The 24,679-nt window shown below is 41.3% G+C and overlaps 1 protein-coding gene across 1 annotated transcript in view; it reads left to right on the plus strand.

Moving 5' to 3' along the window:
• The first annotated feature begins 608 nt into the window (after positions 1-608).
• NTN3 (netrin 3) overlaps positions 609-24,679 on the plus strand; it is a 173,930-nt gene continuing 149,859 nt past the window's right edge. Inside the window, exon 1 of the mRNA XM_070761061.1 lies at positions 609-687. The gene's annotated coding sequence lies outside the window, so the exon portion shown is untranslated. The remainder of the gene's footprint in view (positions 688-24,679) is intronic.

Genomic DNA, 24,679 nt, shown 5'->3' on the forward strand with positions numbered 1-24,679 from the left:
AAAGGTAGAAAATATATATGATATATGAGATAAAGGAAAGACAATTGGACAGGGGATGAAAGGCACACTAGTGCACTTATGTATGCCCCTTACTGACCTCTTAGAAACCTGGAGAGGTCAATCGTGGATAGTCTAAGGGAGAAATGTTGGGGTTAGGGGTTGACACTATTGAGTCCGGTAATGAGTTCCACGCTTCGACAACTCGATTGTTAAAGTCATATTTTTTACAGTCAAGTTTGGAGCGGTTAATATTAAGTTTGAATCTGTTGCGTGCTCTTGTGTTGTTGCGGTTGAAGCTGAAGTAGTCATTGACCGGTAGGACGTTGCAGCATATGATCTTGTGGGCAATACTTAAATCGTGTTTTAGGCGCCGTGGTTCTAAGTTTTCTTGACCCAGGAAGCTAGTTGTCTGGAATGATATAAGATCTCCTCTTGAGGTTGGACTAGGTGACCTCAGAGGTCCAACCCCTATTCTGTTATTCTAAATAGCACACATTCTCAAAGCATCATTTTTTCTGACCAAGTTATTATGCCGGTTTCTTTAAAAATGAAAATGTCTAGGTAGCCAGCAGAGGGCAGACTAAGCTCATCAAATCTCCTACAGCAACACTTGATGAAACTTGTATTAAACTAACATAGACTTCTTTCGAAGTCTGTTCCCTTTTTAACAGAAAAGACTCACACCAGGTAGGTTCACACATCTTGATAAGGCCTAACATATTATTTGCTTTTGGCTTAGCAGGTTGGTAAATCAAGTTATTGTAGTATGGAAGCCATAGCTTAGATCTTAGCACCAGCTCAGCCTACTGTAGCTTAAGTAAACTATGGTTTGGTGTGACAAGTGAATGTAACTTTATTGTTGCTTATAACAGTCTTATCACAAATACTAAATTCTTTTTTCCAGTACTACTGCAGGGTAGGTGAAATTTTAAGATGCCCAACTCCTTACGGAATCTGGAACGTTGGTCTGCCTGAACTTTAAGGATCTGTTCATGAAGCCCTTCCTCGACTTCCAAAAGCAGGTTTACCTTCTGGGTGGGAGAAAGTTTGCTTCATGAAGTTCCATATGACCCTTCAAGTCATTTCTGGACTCCTGGTGGCCTACGCACCACCCTAAATTTCCTCTCAGTTTTGGCCTTAGAAACCTAAACGAAATGAAAACTATTCTGATCCAACCTTTATCCTTGAAATTTTGACAATCCTACGTCTTTCTGTCAGGGCTACAGGGATGCCATTGGAAAACCTGATAGGTTTTGGAATAACAACTCAAGGTATTTTTTGGAAACAGTTTTAGAAACATAGAAACATAGAAGTCTGACGGCAGAAAAAGACCTCATGGTCCATCTAGTCTGCCCTTATACTATTTTCTGTATTTTATCTTGGGATGGATATATGTTTATCCCAGGCATGTTTAAATTCAGTTACTGTGGATTTACCAACCACGTCTGCTGGAAGTTTGTTCCAAGGATCTACTGCTCTTTCAGTAAAATAATATTTTCTCATGTTGCTTCTGATCTTTCCCCCAACTAACTTCAGATTGTGTCCCCTTGTTCTTGTGTTCACTTTCCTATTAAAAACACTTCCCTCCTGGACCTTATTTAACCCTTTAACATATTTAAATGTTTCGATCATGTCCCCCCTTTTCCTTCTCTCCTCCAGACTATACAGATTGAGTTCCTTAAGTCTTTCCTGATACGTTTTATGCTTAAGACCTTCCATCATTCTTGTAGCCCGTCTTTGGACCCGTTCAATTTTGTCAATATCTTTTTGTAGGTGAGGTCTCCAGAACTGAACACAGTATTCCAAATGTGGTCTCACCAGCATTTTTAATCATATTTTGAATCGTAGCATACTGAACATATTGTCTGCCTGCCTGCCTGCCTGCCTGCCAGCCATCCCCGCCCCTCTACCTAGATACCTACCTACCTACCTACCTACTTATCATCTACCTACCTATCATCTACCTGCCTACCTACCTACCTATCATCTACCTACCTACCTATCTATCTCTAATCAATTATCCTATTAAATTTATATGATGACCCATCTCATGGAAAGTGATTCTGGACAGCATAAAATAAATAGTTATTTATCGCATCAACACCCTTGAAAACGTCCAAAGATACTTCACCAGAAGAGCCCTTCACTCCTCCATTTGAAACAGAATACCCTACGAGACTAGACTTTCAATCCTGGGCCTAGAAAGCCTAGAACTAAGACGCCTTAAACAAGATCTAAGTATTGCCCACAAGATCATATACTGCAACGTCCTGCCTGTAGGCGACTACTTCAGCTTCAGCCACAACAACACAAGAGCACACAACAGATTTAAACTTAATATTAACCGCTCCAAACTTGACTATGACTTCAGTAACTGAGTTGTCGAAGCGTGGAACTCATTACCGGACTCCGTAGTGTCATCCCCAAACCCCCAACACTTTGCCCTTGGATTATCCACGGTTGACCTATCCAGATTCCTAAGAGGTCAGTAAGGGGCGAGTACAAGTGCACTAGAATGCCTTCCGTCCCCTGTCCTATTGCTCTCCTATATCTCCTATTCCTTTCTTCTATTCCTATATCTCTTCTTCTATTCTTTCATTGATATGTTCTATTACTATAATCTTCTTTTCTATTCTTTCATAGATATATTTTACTATGAGTATCTCCTCTATAACCTTCATCATGTATTTTACTATGTGTATATATATATATACCCACTAAAACCCTCATTGTGTATTGGACAAAATAAATAAACAGATAGATACATAGATAGATAGATAGATAGATAGATAGATAGATAGATAGATAGATAGATAGATAGATAGATAGATAGATAAAAATAAAATAAAGTACTTTGAACAATGTTCAATGGAAATGCCAGCTTTCTTCTGTGGATATCACATGTGTGAGGTACATAGACAACATGTCGCACGTTGATTACATCATCACAGCTGCCATCTTGGTGTGGGGTTTTTTGCAATAGAAGCAAGATGGGTAGAATTCCCTACCCATCTTGATTAATTTTATTGACTTTGTACAGAGCTATAAACTCCTGATTTTTTGAAGCAGCTTCTTGGATGAAAACTGAAGAAGTTTCTTGGATGAGAAGCAAAACATTTTCAAAGAAAAGGAAAAAAGCAAGAAATAACAACAATAACAACAACAACAACAACAACAACAACAACAACAGAGTTGGAAGGGACCTTGGAGGTCTTCTACTCCAACCCACTACTTAAACAGGAAATCCTATACTACTTCAGACAAATGGTTATCCAAGAGATAGGTAGATAGATGATAGATAGATAGATAGATAGATAGATAGATAGATAGATAGATAGATAGATAGATAGATAGATAGATAGATAGATAGATATTGAGGTCTACACCAGAAATTTATGGCAATTAGACAAGGATGAAATCTGGTTATGGACTTCCACTCAATTTGCATGCTACTGAGGTTGCAAATACAGTCATAGTTCATGAGCACTGAATTTGAGATCTTTTTGGAGAAAGGAGGCAAGTTTGATTGTCCTTCCTTCCTTCCTTCCTTCCTTCCTTCCTTCCTTCCTTCCTTCCTTCCTTCCTTCCTTCCTTCCTTCCTTGCAGTGGACAGCTTGAGAAGATCTTGAATTTCTGTGCTTTCCTCTCCCCCGTGTCCAATCCTTGAATGTTTAGACTATCCTTATTTATTTTCCGTGTTCAATCAAACGTAGCAGCAGCAAAGTAATTAAAACCTTGCTCCTATTTTCCAAGAAGGAATCTGGGATTCCCCTCGCCCTCTTCCCCATGATCCTACAACCAAGGAATAGGGAAACTTAAAAAGAGCCCGTGCTTCAAGATGGGTCAGTCTCGGGAATAAATGGTGGCTGATCAGCCATAGGGACTTCCTCTTCAGCTAGATGTTCAGTTAGATGCTGATGAGCAATCTCAAAGCTCCAGGTGTAGGTGCATCCAGAGGTGAGCAGAACAACGTTCTTCAATGAGGCTTCTTGCTAAGCCAAACGCCAGGCTCAAGTAATTGCAGCTAGATGATGGCAGTGACTTAGTTACCATCTTTTCTCGAGTTTCTAGCATGTAGGACAGTGATGGCAAACCTATGGCACACGTGCTACAGGTGGCACATGAAACCATGTCTGAGGACATGTGATGCATTGGCCTATGTCAGCTCCAGTGCTCATGTGCATGCTGGCCAGCTGATTTTTGGGCTTCTTTTTGGCCATTTTTCACCAGCCTCGGGGTTCAGGAAAGCCTCCTGAAGCCTGGGGACAGTGAAAAATGACCCAAAGGCCCAAAGGCCCAACGGCCCAACCTTGTTTTCAAACTTCTGGCTGGCCCGTTTGGCCATTTTTGACTCCCCCCAGGCTTCAAGATGGTGAAAAATGGCTGAAAAGAAGGCCAAAAATTAGCTGGCCAGCACACACAGGCATGCTATTTCACACATGCGGACTCTTCTGGCACCCAAGGAAAAAAAGGTTCGCCATCCCTGATCTAGGAACTCCATGAGCCATGTTGGCACAGTGGTTACAACATAGTACTGCAGCTACTTCTGCTGTCTGTCAGTTGCCTGCAGTTCGGCAGATCGAATCTCACTGGCTCAAGGTCGACTTAGCCTTCCATCTTTCTGAGGTCGATAAAATGAGGACCCAGATTGTTGGGGGGGGGGGGGGAGAGGCTGACTCTGTTAACTGCTTAGAGGGGGCTGTAAAAGCCCGGTGAAAGCGGTGTATAAGTCTAAGTGCTGGTGCTGTCTAGTTCCTGCTTGTTTGACCATTGGACTATCTGATTGATTGATTGGTTGGTTGGTTGGTTGGTTGATTGATTGGTTGATTGGTTGATTGGTTGATTGGTTGATTGGTTGATTGATTGATTGATTGATTGATTGATTGATATTATTTATTTATTTATTTATTCATTCATTCATTCATTCATTCATTTATTTATTTATTTATTTATTTATTTATTTATTTATTCAATACACAAATACATAGGAACAAAAATAGACATGTAGTAATATATATAAGGGTAAAGTGAACTTAGAGGAGAGAATATATGAATGAAAGAAAATATATATGATAAATGAGAGAAAGGAAAGACAATTGGACAGGGGACGAAAGGCACACCAGTGCATTTATGTACGCCTCTTACTGGCCTCTTAGGAACCTGGAGAGGTCAAGCGTGGAAAATCTAAGGGAGAAATGTTGGGGGTTAGGGGTTGACACAATTGAGTCCGGCAATGAGTTCCATGCTTCGATAGCTCAATTGTTGAAATCATATTTTTTACAGTCAAGTTTGGAGCGGTTCGTATTAAGTTTGAACCTGTTGCGTGCTGTTGTGTTGTTGCGGTTGAAGCTGAAGTAGTCATTGACCGGTAGGACATTGCAGCATATGATCTTGTGGGCAATGCTCAAATCGTGTTTTATTGTGACTCTTGGTCCATACATCAATTACAGGTAATCTACCTGTCCTTATGTTTCTAATGCTGGGGTACAGTAATTATGTAAGAGTTGCCCTTGTAAGTCTCCCAGTGCTTTAACCACCTAGGGAACATTACTACAGGTAGTCCTTGACCTATGGCCTCATGTGGAACCCGAACGTCCATTGCAAAGCTGTGCAGTTGTTCAGTGAGTTGCATCCATTGTTGTGACCTATGGTTGTTGGATTGCTGCAGTGAATCGCATGGTCATGAAATGGATCTTGCTTCTGTCCTTCCTTCCACCCTTCCCGGAATTGCATCATTCTTGCCTTGATCGATAGATGATGTGCCATCAAGTTGGTGTCAACTCTTAGGAGTCCACATCGATAAGTTTTCTCTTCAACCAGCTCCTTCAGGTCTTTCAACGGTGTCTCCACCATCATTGTAACCAAGACCATTCACCTTGCTGCTGGTCCCCCTCCTCTTCTACTTTCCTCCCAAAGTCACAGATGCCATGCACACCTGGAGAGCATCGTGGAATTGGGGCGAGTTGCGTAATGTGTGTTATAATGACATCATGTCATGTGTGACATCACTGCCCTACCTTACCTGCCTCCTATTGGCCATAGCATCGGTCACTAAAAGTTTTAGTCATTTGTCTGTGAAAATATTACAGATCCCCTCATATCCTGGATACAAATTGTTTCAACTCCTATCCTCAAAATGATGCTATAGAACAGTGTTTCCCAACCTTGGCAACTTGAAGATATTTGGACTTCAATTCCCAGAATTCCCCAGCCAGCATTTGCTGGCTGGGGAATTCTGGGAGTTGAAGTCCAAATATCTTCAAGTTGCCAAGGTTGGGAAACACTGCTATAGAGCACTGCACACGAGAACAACTAGACACAAGGACAGTTTTTCCCCAAAAGCCATCACTCTGCTAAACAACTACTGTATTTTTGGAGTATAAGATGCACCAGAATATAAGACGCACCTTAGTTTTTGGGGAGGAAAATAGGGAAAAGAATCTGCTTACCAGGTATTCACCTGGCTAGCGTCTTTAGTCTGGTCAGCTTCAGCACATTGTTTTATCCCCTGGTCAGGGCTTTAAAAAAACTTTATTCAGAGAGAGTAACAATGAAAGAGCCTGCAAGCCAGTAAGAGCCCGGAACATCATTAGCACCTGGAAAGAAACAGTCTGAGCAAGTAGAGCAATGGAAAAAACCCTGCAAAGACTTAGGGCTTGGAAAACATTCTTCTTTGCAGAGTGTAACAATGAAAGAGCTTGCAAGCTGGTAAGAGCTGGGAACATTGTTAGCGCCTGGTTAGGGCTGGAAAGAAACTTACTCAGAGCAATTTAGAGTAATGAAAAAACCCTGCAAAGACTTAGGGCTTGGAAAACATTCTTCTTTGCAGAATGTAACAATGAAAGAGCTTGCAAGCTGGTAAGAGCTGGGAACATTGTTAGCACCTGGTTAGGGCTGGAAAGAAACTTACTCAGAGCAATTTAGAGTAATGAAAAAAACCCTGCAAAGACTTAGGGCTTGGAAAACATTCTTCTTTGCAGAGTGTAACAATGAAAGAGCTTGCAAGCTGGTAAGAGCTGGGAACATTGTTAGCACCTGGTTAGGGCTGGAAAGAAACTTACTCAGAGCAATTTAGAATAATGAAAAAACCCTGCAAAGACTTAGGGCTTGGAAAACATTCTTCGCAGAGAGAAACAATGAAAGAGCCTGCAAGGTAAGAGCTGGGAAGATCGTTAGCAGTGAGCTAGGGATGGGGGCGAAAAAAAGCTACATTCAGAGTATAAGACACACCCTAATTATCAGCCTCTTTTAGGGAGGAAAAAGTTGCGTCTTAGACACCAAAAAATATGGCAATTCCCACAACACTGTCAAATAATTTACTAAAGCTATTATTCTTTTCTTCCCTCCTAGTATCAATCTCCTCCCACTTATGACTTGTACCTTGTTGCTTGTATCTTTCAATCATATTGTTTTTATTTGTTTCCTAGTATGATTTGATAGCTTATTAGTAACCTTGACTATCACTAAGTGTTCTACTTTTTTATTCTTGATGAATGTATTGTATTCTCCTTACGTGCACTGGGAGCATATACACCTAAGGCAAATTGTGTGTCCAATCACATTTGGCCAAGAAAAAAATCTATTCTGAATTCTAGTCTATATTCTATATATACAGTATATTGTCCAGAAGTTATAGAGTCTCCTGCTTCAGCAGAGGGGGTTGGACTAGAGCAGTGATTTTCAACCTTTTTTGAGCCGCGGCACATTTTTTACATGTACAAAACCATGGGGCACATTGAGGGGGGGGGGGGGCTAAAAAAAGTTTGGACAGAAAATTATCTCTTCCTTTCGCTCTATTTCTCCCTTCCTCTTTTTCTCCCTCTTTTTTCTCTCTCTCTCCATCCCTCTTTCTCTCTCCCTTCTTTCCTCTTTTTTGCTCTATTTCTCTCTCCCTCCCTACCTCCCTCTATTTCTTTCTCCCATCTTCCCTTCCTCTCTTTCTCTCTCTCTTTCTTGCTTTCTTTCTTGCTCTCCCTTGCTTTCTTTCTATCTTATTCTCTTTCTCTCTCTCTTGCTTTCTTTCTCTTTCTTTCTCTCTTGTTTTCTTTCTCTCTCTCTTGCTTGCTTTCTCTTTCTTTCTCTCTCTTTTGTTTTCTTTCTCTCTCTGAGCTTCGCGGCACACCTGACCATGTCTTGCGACACACTAGTGTGCCACGGCACACTGGTTGAAAAACACTGGACTAGAGGACCTCCAAGGTCCTCCAAGGTTGGCCATTCTATAAAAAGAGGATACGATTGAATTGTCATGGAGAAGGGGGTCGAGACAAGGACATCACTTCAGGAAGAATGGACATCTCCATCAGCCCGTTCCACAGGGGTGGCCCTGGACTCTTCCACAAAGGGAAGAGGGAGGCCAGAGGTCCCCCATCCCACCCACCCGCCCGCCCCCTCCTCTCCCATCCCCACAAAGCAGGCTTTCCACCTCCATCCCTACCCACCGCCACTGAGCCAGAGACTCAGAACCTCCTGAAAACCAGCCCCTCCTTTTTCAATTTCCTAAAGCTTCCAGCAACCCAATGGCCTGTGAAGCTCCGAGGGGACAGGCAAGATGGTGAGGACAGAGAGAGAGAGAGAGAGAACTAATAATAAAAGTTTCCTGCCTCCTGCCTCCCTTTCAGAAAGTCAGAGGTTCAGGCCAAAAGCGGGAGAACTCTTTCCTCCTATGATTTGATTGCTTATTTGTACCTGGACTATCATTAAGTGTGGTACCTTATGATTCTTGATTAACTTATCTTTTCTTTTATGTATACTGTACTGAGAGCATCTGCACCAAAGACAAAATCCTTGTGTGTCCAGTCACACTTGGTCAATAAAGAATTCTATTCTATTATGTTCTGTTCTATTCTATTCTCTAATTCTATTCTACTTTCTATTATCATATTCTATTCTATTTTCAGTCCATTGTTCTGTTCTGTTCTGTTCTATTATATTCTCATTCTGTTATTCTATTCTGTTCTGTTCTATTCTATTCTCATTCTGTTATTCTATTCTGTTCTGTTCTATTCTATTCTCATTCTGTTATTCTATTCTGTTCTGTTCTATTCTATTCTCATTCTGTTATTCTATTCTGTTCTGTTCTGTTCTGTTCTATTCTATTCTATTCTAGTCTAGTCTAGTCTAGTCTAGTCTAGTCTAGTCTATTTTTATTCCCTATTCCATTCCTATTCCTATTCCATTCCTATTCCTATTCTATTGTACTTTCTATTATCATATTCTATTCTATTTCCATTCCATTATTCTATTGTATTCTATTCATATTCCTATTTCTATTCTCTCTTCTAACCAGCCCGGAAACCCGTCTTTCTCTTGGAGAAGGCCACCCTCCTCTCCATTTCCACCTTCCTTCTCCCCTCTCCCATCCTACCACCACCACCACCACTTACACACACGCGCGCGCGCGCACACACACACATACTAACGACCCCTCCCCAAAGCCAGGAAAAACACAGAGGAGGAGGAAAAGTAGCAGATCGCCCAGCCGAGAGCCGGCCGCTTTGCTGCCTTTCCACGCGACCCACAGCCCTGCAGGGGGAATGAAACGTTCACTCTTGCAATCTGCTTCTCATTTTCCGCGGGGAATTGACGTTTCTCTACCTCCCCCCGCCCGCCCGGTCCTCTCCCCGACTCTCTCCGCCGTCCTATTTAACCCCTGGATCTATTGAACCTTCCTTCTCACCCACCACCACCAAGTCCTAGCCCCCAACCCCCTTTTTTTCTTAAAAGCAAAGCCCGCCTGGGCTCAGTTATCTTCTCTGTTGCGTTTCTCTTTTCTCTCTTTATCTCTCTCTCTCTCCCTCCCTCCCTCTCTCTTCTCTCCCTCCTTCCTTCTCTCTCTTTCTCCCCCTCCCCCCTCCCGCTCTCTCTTTCTCTTCTCTCCCTCCTTCCTTCTCTCTCTTTCTCTCTCTCTTTCTCTTCTCTCTCTGTCCCCGGTTTTTCGCCCCCCTCCTTCCTTCCTCCTCCTTTTCCTCTGCTCGGTTCCTCCCAGTTCTTCACGCTGAGCCATTGGGGTGGGGTGGGGTGGGGGGAGAGAGAGACGGATTGGGGAACCTCGGCCAAGCGTGCCAAGGAGCAGAGAGAAGGAGGGGGGGGGTCCCGGTTTCGCAGCCGCAGCAGCCTGCAGATGTTTCGGCGTGTCTTTTTTTATCTGCTCGCCCTCGGAGAGGAGAGTTTCTCCCACCCACCCACCTACCACTACCTCTTTTCTCCTCCTTCCCTGCCCGGTTTTTGCAAGCGCCGCGTACCTACCTTGGAGCAGCTGCTGGGTTCCTCCGAAGTGAGCGCTCCAAAAGTCTGAAGTCGCTTCGGCTTCGGGCAGAATTTGACGTTTCCCGGCGAGCGATCGACTTCCTTTTACCTGCGCCCTTTCCTCGCAGTAAGTGGGGTCTATTTTTTTCCCTCTTTCCCGGGAGAAAGCCTGAGCGGGTCCTTAGCAAAGGGGGGGGGACTCAGTTGGGTGCCCTCTGTCCCTTCACGCGACCCCCCACTCCCCTCCATCACTTCCCAAATTTCTTTTGGACGTATTTTTAAAGCCCAGTCTGCAGGAGAATTGATTGGGGGGGGGGCGGGAGAATCCCCGTTCTGTCCTGATTCCTTCTTCTTATTTTCTAAAGGAAATGAGACTATTTATCCCTGTGGTTCCTTGTTTATAGATAAGTGGAAGAGAATATTGCCATCCTTGTTTTATTAGGTGAAAGAAAGATCTTCTTGTTGTTGTTGTTGTTATTATTCTTCCTTATATAGACAAGCAGAAGACCTGTATTGCTATTGGTAGAGTGGAAGATCTTTAATTATTTTTTTTTTAAAAAAAAAGTTTATAAAAAGGGGAAATTCACCTATTCTTCCTGTTTAGGGGCAGATGGAAAATCCTCGCATTGTTATTTACTACTACTACTACTACTACTACTACTACTACTACTACTACTACTACTTCTTCTTCTTCTTCTTCTTCTTCTTCTCCTCCTCCTCCTCCTCCTCCTCTTATTATTATTATCATTATTATCATCATCATCATAAAAAAACATTAATACACAGCAAATGAGATTGATATGCTGGATTTCGTATCACAATATTACAAGTCGAACACTTCCCAAGCGTCTAGAACTGTGTTATGTTTGACTTATTATTGTTGTTGTTGTTGTTATTGCTGCTGCTGTTGTTATTATTATTTCTGTTTATAGACAAGTGGAAGATGGTGGATGAGAAGCAGGGTTTGTCATACAGGTAGCCAGAGATTGAGCATTTTGATCCACATACCAGCTTCCTTCCCAAGGACCTGAAACAGTTATAATTATTACACAGATATAGGCACGGCTGTCCGTCAAAGGGAAAGTGCGTTTAATGGAGGGTTCTTCCCCTCTCTTTCCATCCTTTTATTAAAACTCTCTTCTTGCTTTTTCTTCCTTTATTTCCCCATGGAATCCTTTCATCTGGCAGGTTAAATGAAAAGGAGGAAGTTTTTAAAAAAGCCCAGATAGGATGCAACCTGGGCCCTTCAGAGGCTGTGGGTGGGTGGGTGGGGGCAACTGTACTGTAGAGCAAATTGGCAGTTTAAGCACTTTGTCTCCAAACGTGATTGATCGATTGGAAGGGTTATTTGATGTCCCGGCTGGAAAAACAGGACAGTGTGTTGGGCTACTACTACACTGTGCTGAGTTGTGGCAACCCCTCGGTGCAAGTCCTGAAATGAAATGCCGAAGATTATAGGAGGGTTATAAAAAAAAAAAAAAAGAGGGAAAGATAAGTTTATGGCTCACAGGAGAATCACGTCCCGGCTGGCTCTCAACCAGAAATGTTTAAGAGTTGTGCGGGGCTGGGGGAAAATTTTATAAGCCTCTCAAGCAGAGATTTTGCAGATGGTGTGCATATGTGCACTCTCCTTGTCGCACGCTGCGTCGCTGGCCACATGTGTGGCATTTCTATCAGAGATGCCAGATGCTTTGGAAAAGGATGTCTCTGGCTTTGCACATCTGGAAGGAAGGGATCAAACGCAAACGTTTCCCTGGATTGTTTCTCCTGGTGAGCTTGGCCAAGAGATGCTCCCTTGGCATTGACCATAGCCATCTCTATTTCTTCAGTAGGACAGAGAGGTCAACGCTAGATGAACCTTCTTGTTGGGTTTGGCAAAGGTTCCTCATCCAGATCTTATAACTCTTTCATCTTGTTGGAGAGAGAGTTGGGCATAGAGCAGAGAGGGGTGGCATACAAATCTAAATAATAAATAAATAAATAAAATAAATAAAATAAATAAATCTGGGTCCAACACTAAGGACGTTCCTCCAAGTTGCTAGATTTCCAAAGGGTTGTGTTTATTTTGTTTGTCAAACATGTACAAGACAGCAGGTATTGGTATAAACATAAACATAAGTAAAGTAAGTACAAGTATATTAGGACAATAGGACAGTAGGACAGGGACGGTAGGCACAATGGTGCGCTTATGCACTTAGGAATTGTGTGAGGTCAACTTTAGACAGTCTAAGGTGAAAGTTTTTGGGGTTTGGGGAAGAAACCACAGAATCAGGTTGTGAATTCCAGGCATTGATCACTCTGTTGCCGAAGTCCTATTTGCTGCAGTCGAGTTTGGAGCCAAATAGAATACCCTATGAGACTAGACTTCCAATCCTGGGCCTAGAACTAAGACGCCTTAAACAAGATCTAAGTATTGCCCACAAGATCATATGCTGCAACATCCTGCCTGTCGGCGACTACTTCAGCTTCAACCACAACAACACAAGAGCACACAACAGATTTAAACTTCATATTAACCGCTCCAAAATTGACTGTAAAAAATATGACTTCAGTAACCGAGTTGTCAAAGTGTGGAACTCATTACCGGACTCCATAGTGTCATCCCCAAACCCCCAACACTTTACCCTTAGATTATCTACGGTTGACCTATCCAGATTCCTAAGAAGTCAGTAAGGGGCGAGTACAAGTGCACTAGAGTGCCTTCCGTCCCCTGTCCTATTGCTCTCCTATATCTCCTATACCTTTCTTCTATTCCTATATCTCTTCTTCTATTCTTTCATTGATATGTTCTATTCCTATATCTTCTTTTCTATTCTTTCTTAGATATATTTTACTATGAGTATCTCCTCTATAACCTTCATCATGTATTTTACTATGTGTATATAGATATATACCCACTAAAACCCTCATTGTGTATTGGAATAAATAAATAAATAAATAAATAAACAAACAAACAAATAAATAAATAAATAAATAAATAAATAAATAAATAAATAAATAAGTTTGAATCGATTGTGTATATTCTTGCGATTGAAGTTGAAGTATTCACTGACAGGCAGGACATTGTGGTGGATTTTATGAATTACGATTTTATGAATTACATTTAAATCAGATCGAAAGCAATGAAGTCCTAAGCTAGCTAAGCCTAAAATTTCAAGTCTGGTGGAATAATGTATTCTGTGGCAAGTAGAGGAGTGGAGGACTCTTCTTGTGAAATATTTCTGCATTGATGTCAGATATACAGTATGGGTTCCAGACGGGTGAATTGCATTTGAGAATTGGTCCAGCAAAAGTTTTGCACGCTCTGGTTAGCAGTGTAATATTGCCAGAGAAGAAGCTGTGCAAGATTAGATTAATAACTCTTAGGGCCTTTTTGGCGTTGCTGTTACAGTGGGCTTACATTACATTGCAGGAGTTAAAGCCAACTCCCAGGCTTTCGTAGTGCTGCCTAACAGGTTGTTTTTCTCCGCACATCTGCAGCCCACCAGGCTGAGAAGAATGAATGTCTCCAGCTGTAGAACCCAAGTCACAATGTTTGTTTTTCAGGGCCTCTTTTGATCAGAAGCTACTAGCCTTCATTCTCTCCTCAATATTGCTCAACTCTTTGGCCATTTCACTTTTCCAGTTATTTTCCTGGAATTCAGAGGCATGGGGTTGTTGTTGTTATTTTAAGTATGTCTAGTTTTGTTTTTTAAAATAATAACAATAATAATCCAAGGGACTATTTGGACCGGGAGTCATTACTCACAGTCACTCATGCCCTCATCACCTCGAGGCTCGACTACTGTAACGCTCTCTACATGGGGCTACCTTTGAAAAGTGTTCGGAAACTTCAGATCGTGCAGAATGCAGCTGCGAGAGCAATTATGGACTTCTCTAAGTATGCCCATGTTACACCAACACTCCGCAGTCTGCATTGGTTGCCGATCAGTTTCCGGTCACAATTCAAAGTGTTGGTTATGACCTATAAAGCCCTTCATGGCACCGGACCAGAATATCTTCGGGACCGCCTTCTGCCACACGAATCCCAGCGACCGGTTAGGTCCCACAGAGTCGGCCTTCTTCGGGTCCCGTCGACTAAACAATGTCATCTGGCGGGACCCAGAGGAAGAGCCTTCTCTGTGGTGGCTCCGACCCTCTGGAACCAGCTCCCCCCTGAGATTAGGATTTCCCCCACCCTCCCTGCCTTTCGTAAACTCCTTAAAACCCACCTCTGCCGTCAGGCATGGGGGAACTAAAACATCTCCCCCTTGCCCATGTTGTTTTGCCGTTTGATTGATTGTGTGCTTGTTTTTTATTTATATTGGGATTGTTTTATGAATTTCTTAACTTAAAATTGTAATTGGATTGGTGGGCATTGGATTTCGTCACTATGTACTGTTTTTACTATTGTTGTGAGCCGCCCCGAGTTTGCGGAGAGGGGCGGCATATAAATCCAATAAATCTAATCTAATCTATACCCCTCTCTCAATTTTCAGAATGGGTTAAGAAAGGTTTTCAAGAATCAGTCAGTCCTGAAGGAAAAGTGGGTTTAAGATCCAAGCTGAACCGAAATGTTAAACCAGAAGGCATCAGTTTTCCTAGACAAATTAATTCCCATAGGGGAGAAGAATAACTTACTAGTGTTTTGATGACAAAACCAGGGATTTGCTGCTAACAGGCCTCTGTCTTTTGTATCCAGATTATCTGTGGAAGTGGGCAGGTAGACACTGTTCTATGCCAATGTGCCTGGAGGTGTGAGTGAGTGAGCTTTAAGGTCCCATGGACGAGGTCATTCCACTTCAAAGTGATGCTCCTTTTCAACAGCTTCCAGTTCTGGTGTTCTGGAGCTTTCTATTGGCAGGAGTCTTGCCTTCATTCTTCCAGCCTTTCATCTCGCAAAAGAAGAAACAAGTTTGTCATTCTCACAGGGTTCTTACTAATCTTTGCGAAATCCAAGATGAAAAATAGGAAAATAGAGTTGGAAGGGACCTTGGAGGTCTTCTAGTCCAACCCCCTGCTTAAGCAGGAAATCCTACCACTCCAGACAGATGGTTGTCCAACATCTGCTTAAAAACTTCCAGTGTTGGAGCATTTACAACTTCTGGAGGCAAGTCGTTCCACTGATTAATTGTTCTAACGGTCAGGAATGTTCTCTTTAGTTCTAGATCGGTTCTCGCCTCGGTTAGTTTCTCCTTACTTCTAGGTCAAGTCTCTCCTTGGTTAGTTTCCATTCATTTCTTCCTGTCCTGCTTTCAAGTGCTTTGGAAAATAGATTGACCCTCTTGTCTTTATAGGATGCTAATTCACCAAGCTGAAATGGAGGTTCTTTGTTGAGAATTGCCAAGGAAGTTTATGGGTTCCCACTTCCAAATTTTACATGGTTGGTGCTGGGAGTATCAAATGTCCAAAACTTTGGACATACCTTCATCCATTGCCTGTTCCTATCTGAAACAGGCTGGGAAGTAAATCTAGGATTATTTTGCATGAGAATACGTGCTGTTCTTAGGAGCCCATTCTATTTATTTATTTGTATTTATTTTATTGATTGATTGATTTTGTCCAATACACAATGATGGTTTTAGTGGGTATACACATAGTAAAATACATAATGAAGGTTATAGAGGATATACTGATAGTAAAATGTATCTAAGAAAGAATAGAAGAGAAGATATAGGAATAAAACATATCAATGAAAGAATAGAAGAAGAGATATAGGTATAGGAGATATAGGAGAGCAATAGGACAGGGGACGGAAGGCACTCTAGTGCACTTGTACTCGCCCCATACTGACCTCTCAGTCATTTTTTAAAAATATCAGACAATTCTGCCATTGTCCCATAAATTCAGAGTTGCTTAGAGGAGCCAGGACAGCTCAGCGGTCAAAATGCAGTATTGCAGGCTAATTCTACCTGGGTAAAATGTGGACCCAGATGGCTGGGGGCAAGATGCTATCTCTGTAAACTGCTTAGAGAGGGCTGAAAAGGACTGTGAAGCACTGTGAAGTCTAAGTGCTTTTGCTATTGCTTTGCCCTGTCTCTGTTCTCCATTGTGTTTCGGCTAGGCCATGGAACACTAATTTTTTAAAGATTGCTTTTTATCCCACCTTTATTGTTTTTATAAATAAATCAAGGCAGCAAAACATGCCTAATACTCCTTCCCTGTCTTATTTTCCTGAAGGAGAGAGAGAGCGTGTCTGTCTGTCTGTCTGTCTGTCTGTCTGTCTGTCTGTCTGTCTGTCTGTCTGTCTGTCTATCTATCTATCTATCTATCTATCTATCTATCTATATCTATATGTAATCTATATATCTATATCTATATCTTTATATATATGTGTGTGTGTGTGTGTGTGTGTGTGTGCGCGCGCGCGCGTGTGTGTATCAAATGTTTTTAGCTGAATTTTTTTTTAAATTAAGGGAGACTAAGATGGTACCATTTCGGCCTTGTTCTGGCCTCATCAGCTAGCCACACCCTTCCTTACTGGGATTCGATCTGACGGTCTTGGTATATTCGGGTTTCTTCCCATGTAGGATTTAGAAATTTCTGGCGACGTTTCGAAGAGGTCCCACTCGTCATCTTCAGGCTGGTGTTTCTGTCCTTGTTTCTGTCCTTGTTTCTGTCCTTGTTCTAAGGTGTTCGCCTTAGAACAAGGACAGAAACACCAGCCTGAAGATGACGAGTGGGACCTCGTCGAAACGTCGCCAGAAATTTCCAAATCCTACACGGGAAGAAACCCGAATATACCAAGACCGTCATACCTGTACCCGTGAAAATCTACGAATATATATATATATCTCACATGTTTTTGCTGAATTTTTAAAATTAAGGGAGACTAGGATAGCGCTATTTCAGCCTTATTCTGGCCTGTGACGTTCCTTCAATATACCAGGGTGACAGAAAAAACATATATGTAACACACACACACACACATACACACACACACACACACACACACATATATTTCTCTCCACAATTTTCATATATTTATCAATGCATATACCTTAAAATATATCAATAATATACCCAATTATAAATTTTCATCTAATCTATCATGAATCAATATCCTAGTTTTGCACCTATTTTATACTGCTACTTATCAGTCTGTTTTTCCCCACCTACTATCTCCATCTCCTCCCTCTACCTTATTACGCCTTTTCTCCTCCTTCCTACTTTCCTCCACTCCTTCTCTTCTCTCTTCTCCTTTTCCTTCCTCTTTCTCCTTCTTTACCTTTCCCTGAGTGATTCTTATCCTGATTCATCTCATGTTTAACAGACTAATAACTTGTTCCCATACCTTTTTAATAACTCTCAATATCTCTTCAAAATTTGTTATTCTTAAATTGTTTCCATATATACAATTCTTTATTTTGGGTATATGCTATTTATCTAAAGCTGCCTCCTCAAAACATAATTTTGGCATCTGGGTCCACCACCATTCATTGTCCATTTTCTTCTTTTATAAATCGTTCTATGATTATATTAATGTATGGGTGCAGTTTTATGATTGGATAATAAATGAATATACACAGATATTAACGCAGCTGCATTTCATGCAGCCCTAGAATAGGGGTAGGCAAAGTTGGCTCTTCTATGACATGTGGACTTCAACTCCCAGAATTCCCCAGCTAGCATGATTGGCTGAGGAATTCTGGGAGTTGAAGTTCACAAGTCATAGAAGAGCCCACTTTGCCAACCATTGCAGAACTCTCAGTTTCTAGCCTGGTGCTTTAATTATTAGACCAAAGTGGCTCTCAATCAATTGGTCAGAGGCAGGATTTTCCGAGCAGAAAGCCTGTCACTGAACCTGCCCTGAAGGGCCAAATCCAAATCCTTTTTGAATAACTTAATTAATTTTAGAAAATATTCAATTTGCTCCTCCTTAACCTTTCCTCTTTGAAGTGCTCTGATTTTGAAATGTGAGATGGGGAGAAATACAAGGCAGGTTGGAGAAAGTATTCTAACAGGTGGGCTCCTGAGAACCAAAGCTGCCTGTGTCTCTGTGGTCGGAGTAAAACAAGAACATAAGAACGGTTGCAGAATTTGGGTCTGGCTAGTTTGGAGAAAAGAAGGAAACAGGGGTGACATGATAGCAGCTTTCCAGTACTTTACTGGAAGATTACTTGCAGGACCGATCAGGTCCCAAAGAGTCAGCCTTCTCTAGGTCCCGTCAGCCAGACAATGTTGCTTTGCAGGGCTTAGGGGAAGAGCCTTCTCTGTGGCAGCCCCAGCCCTCTGGAATCAGCTCCCCCTGGAGGTTCGCACTGCCTCCACCTTCCTTGCCTTCTGTAAGAGTCTTAAGACTCACCTATGTCGCCAGGCTTGGGGCAATTAGGTCTCAGCCCCCTGGCCAACGAAATGAGATATATGTTGCATGATTGAACTGGTATGATCCTAATCTCTGGGGGGAGTTGGTTCCAGAGGGCTGGGGCCGCCACAGAGAAGGCTCTTCCCATGGGTCCTGCCAGATGAGATTTTTTAGTCAACGGGACCCGGAGAAGGCCAACTCTGTGGGACCTACAAATCTAACTAACTAACTAACTAACTAACTAACTAACTAACTAACTAACTAACTAACTAACTAACTAAACAAACAAACAAACAAACACATTTGCGAGTCTGCCACAACGTAAATGCTGGGCACAATTGTGGTCATAAGTTAAGGACTACCTATAGATGTTCCTTTAATAATAATGACAACAGAAACAATAACAATAACAACAGCAGAGTTAGAAGGGACCTTGGAGGTCTTCTAGTCCAACCCCCTTTATGGCAAAATATACAAATAGCATTTATGTTGTTAAGTGAGAGGTTGGTCAAGTGAGTTTTGCCCTGTTGGACAACATTTCTTGTCACTGTTGTTAAATGAATCGCCCCAGTTTTTAAAATTAGTTAACAAAGTTATGAGGTGATTCTGGCTTCCCTATTGACTTCGCTTCTCAGAAGGTCGCAGAAGGGGATCAGGTGATCCCAGGACACTGCAACTGTCATAAAGCATCATGACTGACAAGGTCCCTTCCAACTCAGTTAATGTATTCATCCAAATTTTGATCACACAACTACGAGGCTGTTGCAACAGTCTCAAATGTGAAAAACAATCATACGTCTCTTTTTCAGTGTCATTATAACGTCAAATGGTCACTAAATAAAAGTTGTAAATCAAGAGCTATCTGTATATTTCGCTTTGACAGAAAACTATTCTATTTTAATTAATTAAAAGTTAATTAATTTAACTTTTTTCCCCCAGCAAACAATACATAATTTCTGCACAAAGTGTTGTATCTGGGTCACATTTGGTAATCATGCGTATTTTTTCAATACATAATCAATTCCATTATTTATCTCTCTATTTCAATTCCAACCCATAGTATTATCCATACTTATTTCATTACCTTAATTGATTTTCTTTTTATTACGTACATAATTTACGAATTGCCCAAATTTCTGGTCCCTTTCACTCACATCAATTCATTATAATATGGACTACATATATTTCTCGTATTTTCTAGCTTTCTATATTGCAGCTTCTCTCTATATTTTAATTACTTCAATTTATCTCAAGCTATTTTTACTTCTTAAACATGGGAGAGGAACATGGACAAAAAAGATGCGTTTGCCGTCCTATAATGTGTGAGATGAAGGACCTTTGTGTGCCCTTATTCTATTTTTTATTTTTTCTCCTTTTCCTTTCCCGTGAAACTTCCTTCTATTTTTAATTACTTCAATTTATCTCAAGCTATTTTTATTTCTAAAACATGGGAGAGGAACGTGAATAAAAAGGATGGGTTTGCCATTATCCAGAGAGGGGCGGCATACAAGTCTAATAAATAATAATAATAATAATAATAATAATTATTATTATTATTATTATTATTATTATTATTATTATTATTATTATTATTCATTCATTCATTCATTCATTTATTTATTTATTTATTATTTATTTATTTAGATTTGTATGCCGCCCCTCTCCGCAGACTCGGGGCGGCTCACAACAAAGTGAAACAATTTACAACAAATCTAAATTACAGTTTAAAAATATTTTAAAAACCCCATTTTCTAAACAAACATACAGACAGACATACCATTCATAAATTGTATATGCCAGGGGGAGATGTCTCAGTTCTCCCATGCCTGACGACAAAGGTGGGTCTTAAGGAGCTTACGAAAGGCAAGGAGAGTAGGGGCAGTTCTAATCTCCGTGGGGAGTTGGTTCCAGAGGGTTGGGGCCGCCGCAGAGAAGGCTCTTCCCCTGGGGCCCGCCAACCGACATTGTTTAGTTGACGGGACCTGGAAAAGGCCCACTCTGTAGGACCTAATCGGTCGCTGGGATTATCATTATCATCATTATTATTATTATCATTGTCATTGTCATTATTATTGTTATTATTATTATTATTATTATTATTATTATTATTATTATTATATAATAGGTGAGCTGATAGATGTTGGATAACACTTTGTCTGGTGTAGGGTTTCCTGCCTAAGCAGAGGGTTGGACTAAAAGACCTCCAAGGTCCCTTCCAATTCTTTTGTTGTTGTTGTTGTTATTATTATTATTATTGCTGTTGTTATTATTAATAATAATAATAATAATTTATTATTAATTTATTATTATTATTATTAACAACAACAACAAAACAACAACAACAAAACAACAACAATAATAATAAATTAATTTTATTTTGTCTCCTTCTTCCCCCCCTTGCAACTTCTCTCTATATTTTCATTACTTCAATATATCTAAAAGTTAGTTTTTAGTTTCTAAAACACGCAACAGAAACATGAATAAAAAGGATGGGTTTGCTGTCCTAATGATGGGGCTTTATAGGAGTCACCTCCCTACCCCTGATTCTTGATTTGCACTTTTTTTTCTTCTCCTTCTCCTTCTCCTCCCCCTTGACTCTTCTTACCTTTTTCTTCCTCCCATCTTCTTTCTCTTTCTGTTTCTATTCCCTCTTCTATTCTTACTGTTCTTTCCTACTTTAACGGCGTCTTTTCTCCTCAGACATAACAACGCCGCCTTCCATTGCCGCCATCTTGGGAGAATATCTCTTCTCTTTCTTCTTCCTTCAGCCATTTAATGGGACACTAAAGACTTGTTATCTTGCTGTCTGGGACTTTCTTGGTTCAATCTGGCCCACCTTTGGATTTTGAAGGAGAGGCTATTTCCTGCCCAAAGTTGTGGGACTGGCTATTTTCCCCCCAAGGGCTGAGCAAAAAATAATGTTTTACAAAATTCTCCCTCGATTTCGAAAAGGTGAAATGGGGATGTGAGGAAATAGTTAGAGTTTCTTGGCAAATTAGGCCCAACTGTGCGTCAGCATCACCAAGGATGGCTTGCGAAGATAAATAAAAAGATGGAGTTTGACCCCGTGTCCACTGACTGCTGTGGAGAAAACTGTAGGTCTTCAGGCAATTAGGTTCAGTGGATGGTCCTAATAAACTTGCATTGGGCCAGAATACCTCCAGGACCATCTTCTGCTGTATGAATCCAAGCAGCCGATTAGGTCCCACAAAGTGGGCCTTTTCCGGGTCCCATCGACTAAGCAATGTCGTCTGGCGGGGCCCAGGGGAAGAGCCTTCTCTGTGGCAGCCCCGGCCCTCTGGAACCAACTTCCCCCGGAAATCAGAACCGCCCCCACCCTCCTTGTCTTTCGTAAGTTGTTGAAAACTCATCTCTGCCACCCTAACTACTGTTTTATGTATGGTTTGATTGAGCTGTGTGATTATTTTATTAATAAGGTTTTTAAATTGTGTTTTTAGCTATTGGATTTGTACATTGTTATTATTGTTGTGAGCTGCCCCGAGTTCTCGGAGGGGGGCGGCATACAAATCTAATAAATAATAATAATAATAATAGTAGTAGTAGTAGTAGTAGTAGTAGTAGTAGTAGTAGTAGTTGTGAATTCCCCCCATTCCTCCATAATTTTATAGATGATGGTTGGTTGCACAGTTGGCCAGATGTTTAGACTGGATCTGCATTTTTTAGCTCTATACCTGTACCTAGCAAGAGTTTTCCAAGGACCTGGCATAGGCAAAGGTTGCTGCTTTTTCAATTGACTGATGCAGAGTTTATCAATACTAAAGATGGTGATCTCCTCCTCTTCTTCCTCCTCCTCCTCCTCAAAAAGTGGCCAGGATTCTTTTCTATTCCATTCTATTCCGTTCCGTTCCATTCCATTCTTCTTTCCTTCCTTCCTTCCTTCTTTCCTTCTCCTCCCCCTCTTCCTCCCGCTTCCTTCTCTTCCTCCTCTTAAAAAGTGATTAGGGTTCCTTATTTCCTTCCTTCCTTTCTTCCCTCCTGTCCTCCTCTTCATCCTCCTCCCCCTCCCCTCCTCCTCTTTCTCCCTCCCCCCCCTCTGTTTAAAACATGATCTGGGTTCTTCCTTCTTTCTTTCCTTCCTTCCTTCCTTCCTTCCTTCCTTCCTTCCTTCCTTCCTTCCTTCCTTCCTCCACCTCAGCATTAGGCAGCATTATGGCTGTTAACAGTACTTAACTGGGCTGGTCAGTTGACCCTTGCAACTGTTTCTGAAACTGCTGATTTGCGTATGAAACTGAGCAAAAAAATGCACCTGCTTTTCTTCCAACAGCATCTTCTATTCCAACATATAGCTTGGCTCACCTTTTGAGCTACATGCACCAGATTTATATGAGTGGGTTAGCAGCATCTGCTGAGACGCCTCTTAGCTTGCTTGGTGGTTCAGTTTTAGGATTTGCTTTTCTGTTCTGTCAAGCTTCTTAGTCTAAAACTCTGCTAAGCTAGTGGCGGTACTCCTTCTGTTATTGTAGTTTGAGTCTTCATTCTGAGATGTAGTAAGAAGGCATGAGGGGGATGTGGAGCTTGAAGGGGTCTTTCCTTGGATGCAGTTTTCATTGAAGCAAAGTGGAACCCACTACCCCATATTTTAGATTCCTTACTGCAATTGGTGGTTTTAAAAAGCTCAGCAAAGGCAGTTCTGGATAGGAGACCACAAGGAAATCCAGGGTTATAGATAGTGATGGGCTGCCAAAAATTTTACCGCCACGCTGTGGGAATGGGTTATTTTGTGGGTGCGGCTTGCTGGTCGTGTGACCAGGTAGGAGTGGCTTGACAATCATGTGACTGGGGATGGCTTAAAGGTCATCTGACTGGGTGGGAGTGGCTTATCGACCAAGATAAGTTTTCAAAGAGGTGCTTGGACTCTTTTTCATTTGAGTAAGTCCCATTATTTGAATAGACACAAAAAAGGACAAATGATAGACAGCATTATTTGTTGAGGAGCACAGTAACCTTTTAAGGTTTTGTACTGAACCCTCAAGTTTCAATATGATAACAGATTAGGCAAGTAGCTCAATTTTCTTTAATTGCTATAAAAGTTCAGTTCTAGATAATGATTAAAATGTCTGGGTAAAAACCTACTGTTTTATTATTTCCTATTTTAAAAGTAATTAAGGATCATACTAATGTACCAGAAAAGGAAGGACAATAAAAAACCTATTTATTCAATATAGTGCAAAAACTTACTACCCCCACTGCCCCCCCTCCCTGCGGGACAGCAGCCCATTAGTGGTTATAGACTAAATGGGATATTGGAACGGATGGGTGGAATAATATATTTCGTAAGTGATTTCTAACAGTCTCAAAATGGGTGAACAGTGCAGTCAGGCGGTAGGGAAAGCAAGTAGGATGCTTGGCTGCATAGCTAGAGGTATAACAAGCAGGAAGAGGGAGATTATGATCCTGCTATATAGAATGCTGGTGAGACCACATTTGGAATACTGTGTTCAGTTCTGGAGACCTCACCTACAAAAAGATATTGACAAAATTGAACGGGTCCAAAGACGGGCTACAAGAACGGTGGAAGGTCTTAAGCATAAAACGTATCAGGAAAGACTTAATGAACTCAATCTGTATAGTCTGGAGGACAGAAAGAAAAGGGGGGACATGATCGAAACATTTAAATATATTAAAGGGTTAAACAAGGTCCAGGAGGGAAGTGTTTTTAAAAGGAAAGTGAACACAAGAACAAGGGGACACAATCTGAAGTTAGTTGGGGGAAAGATCAAAAGCAACATGAGAAAATATTATTTTACTGAAAGAGTAGTAGATCCTTGGAACAAACTTCCAGCAGACGTTGTAGATAAATCCACAGTAACTGAATTTAAACATGCCTGGGATAAACATATATCCATCCTAAGATAAAATACAGAAAATAGTATAAGGGCAGACTAGATGGACAAGGAGGTCTTTTTCTGCCATCAGACTTCTATGTTTCTATGTAATGGCAACCCCCTTCTGTATCCATGCAAGAAAATGTCACAGGCCTGTCATTGAAGTCCCCCAAAACTTAGCATGTTTGGAGCGGGATTTTTACTTGGGAATTCATAAGTGGAAGTTCAAAAGGTTTATCTTTTAGAGCAATCGATGAAACCTTCTGAAGGTTTAGAAAAGAGAAAGTGCAGCTTAGTTCCTCCT

Source organism: Erythrolamprus reginae, chromosome 9, assembly GCF_031021105.1.
Source record: "Erythrolamprus reginae isolate rEryReg1 chromosome 9, rEryReg1.hap1, whole genome shotgun sequence".
NCBI classification, from domain to species: domain Eukaryota; kingdom Metazoa; phylum Chordata; class Lepidosauria; order Squamata; family Dipsadidae; genus Erythrolamprus; species Erythrolamprus reginae.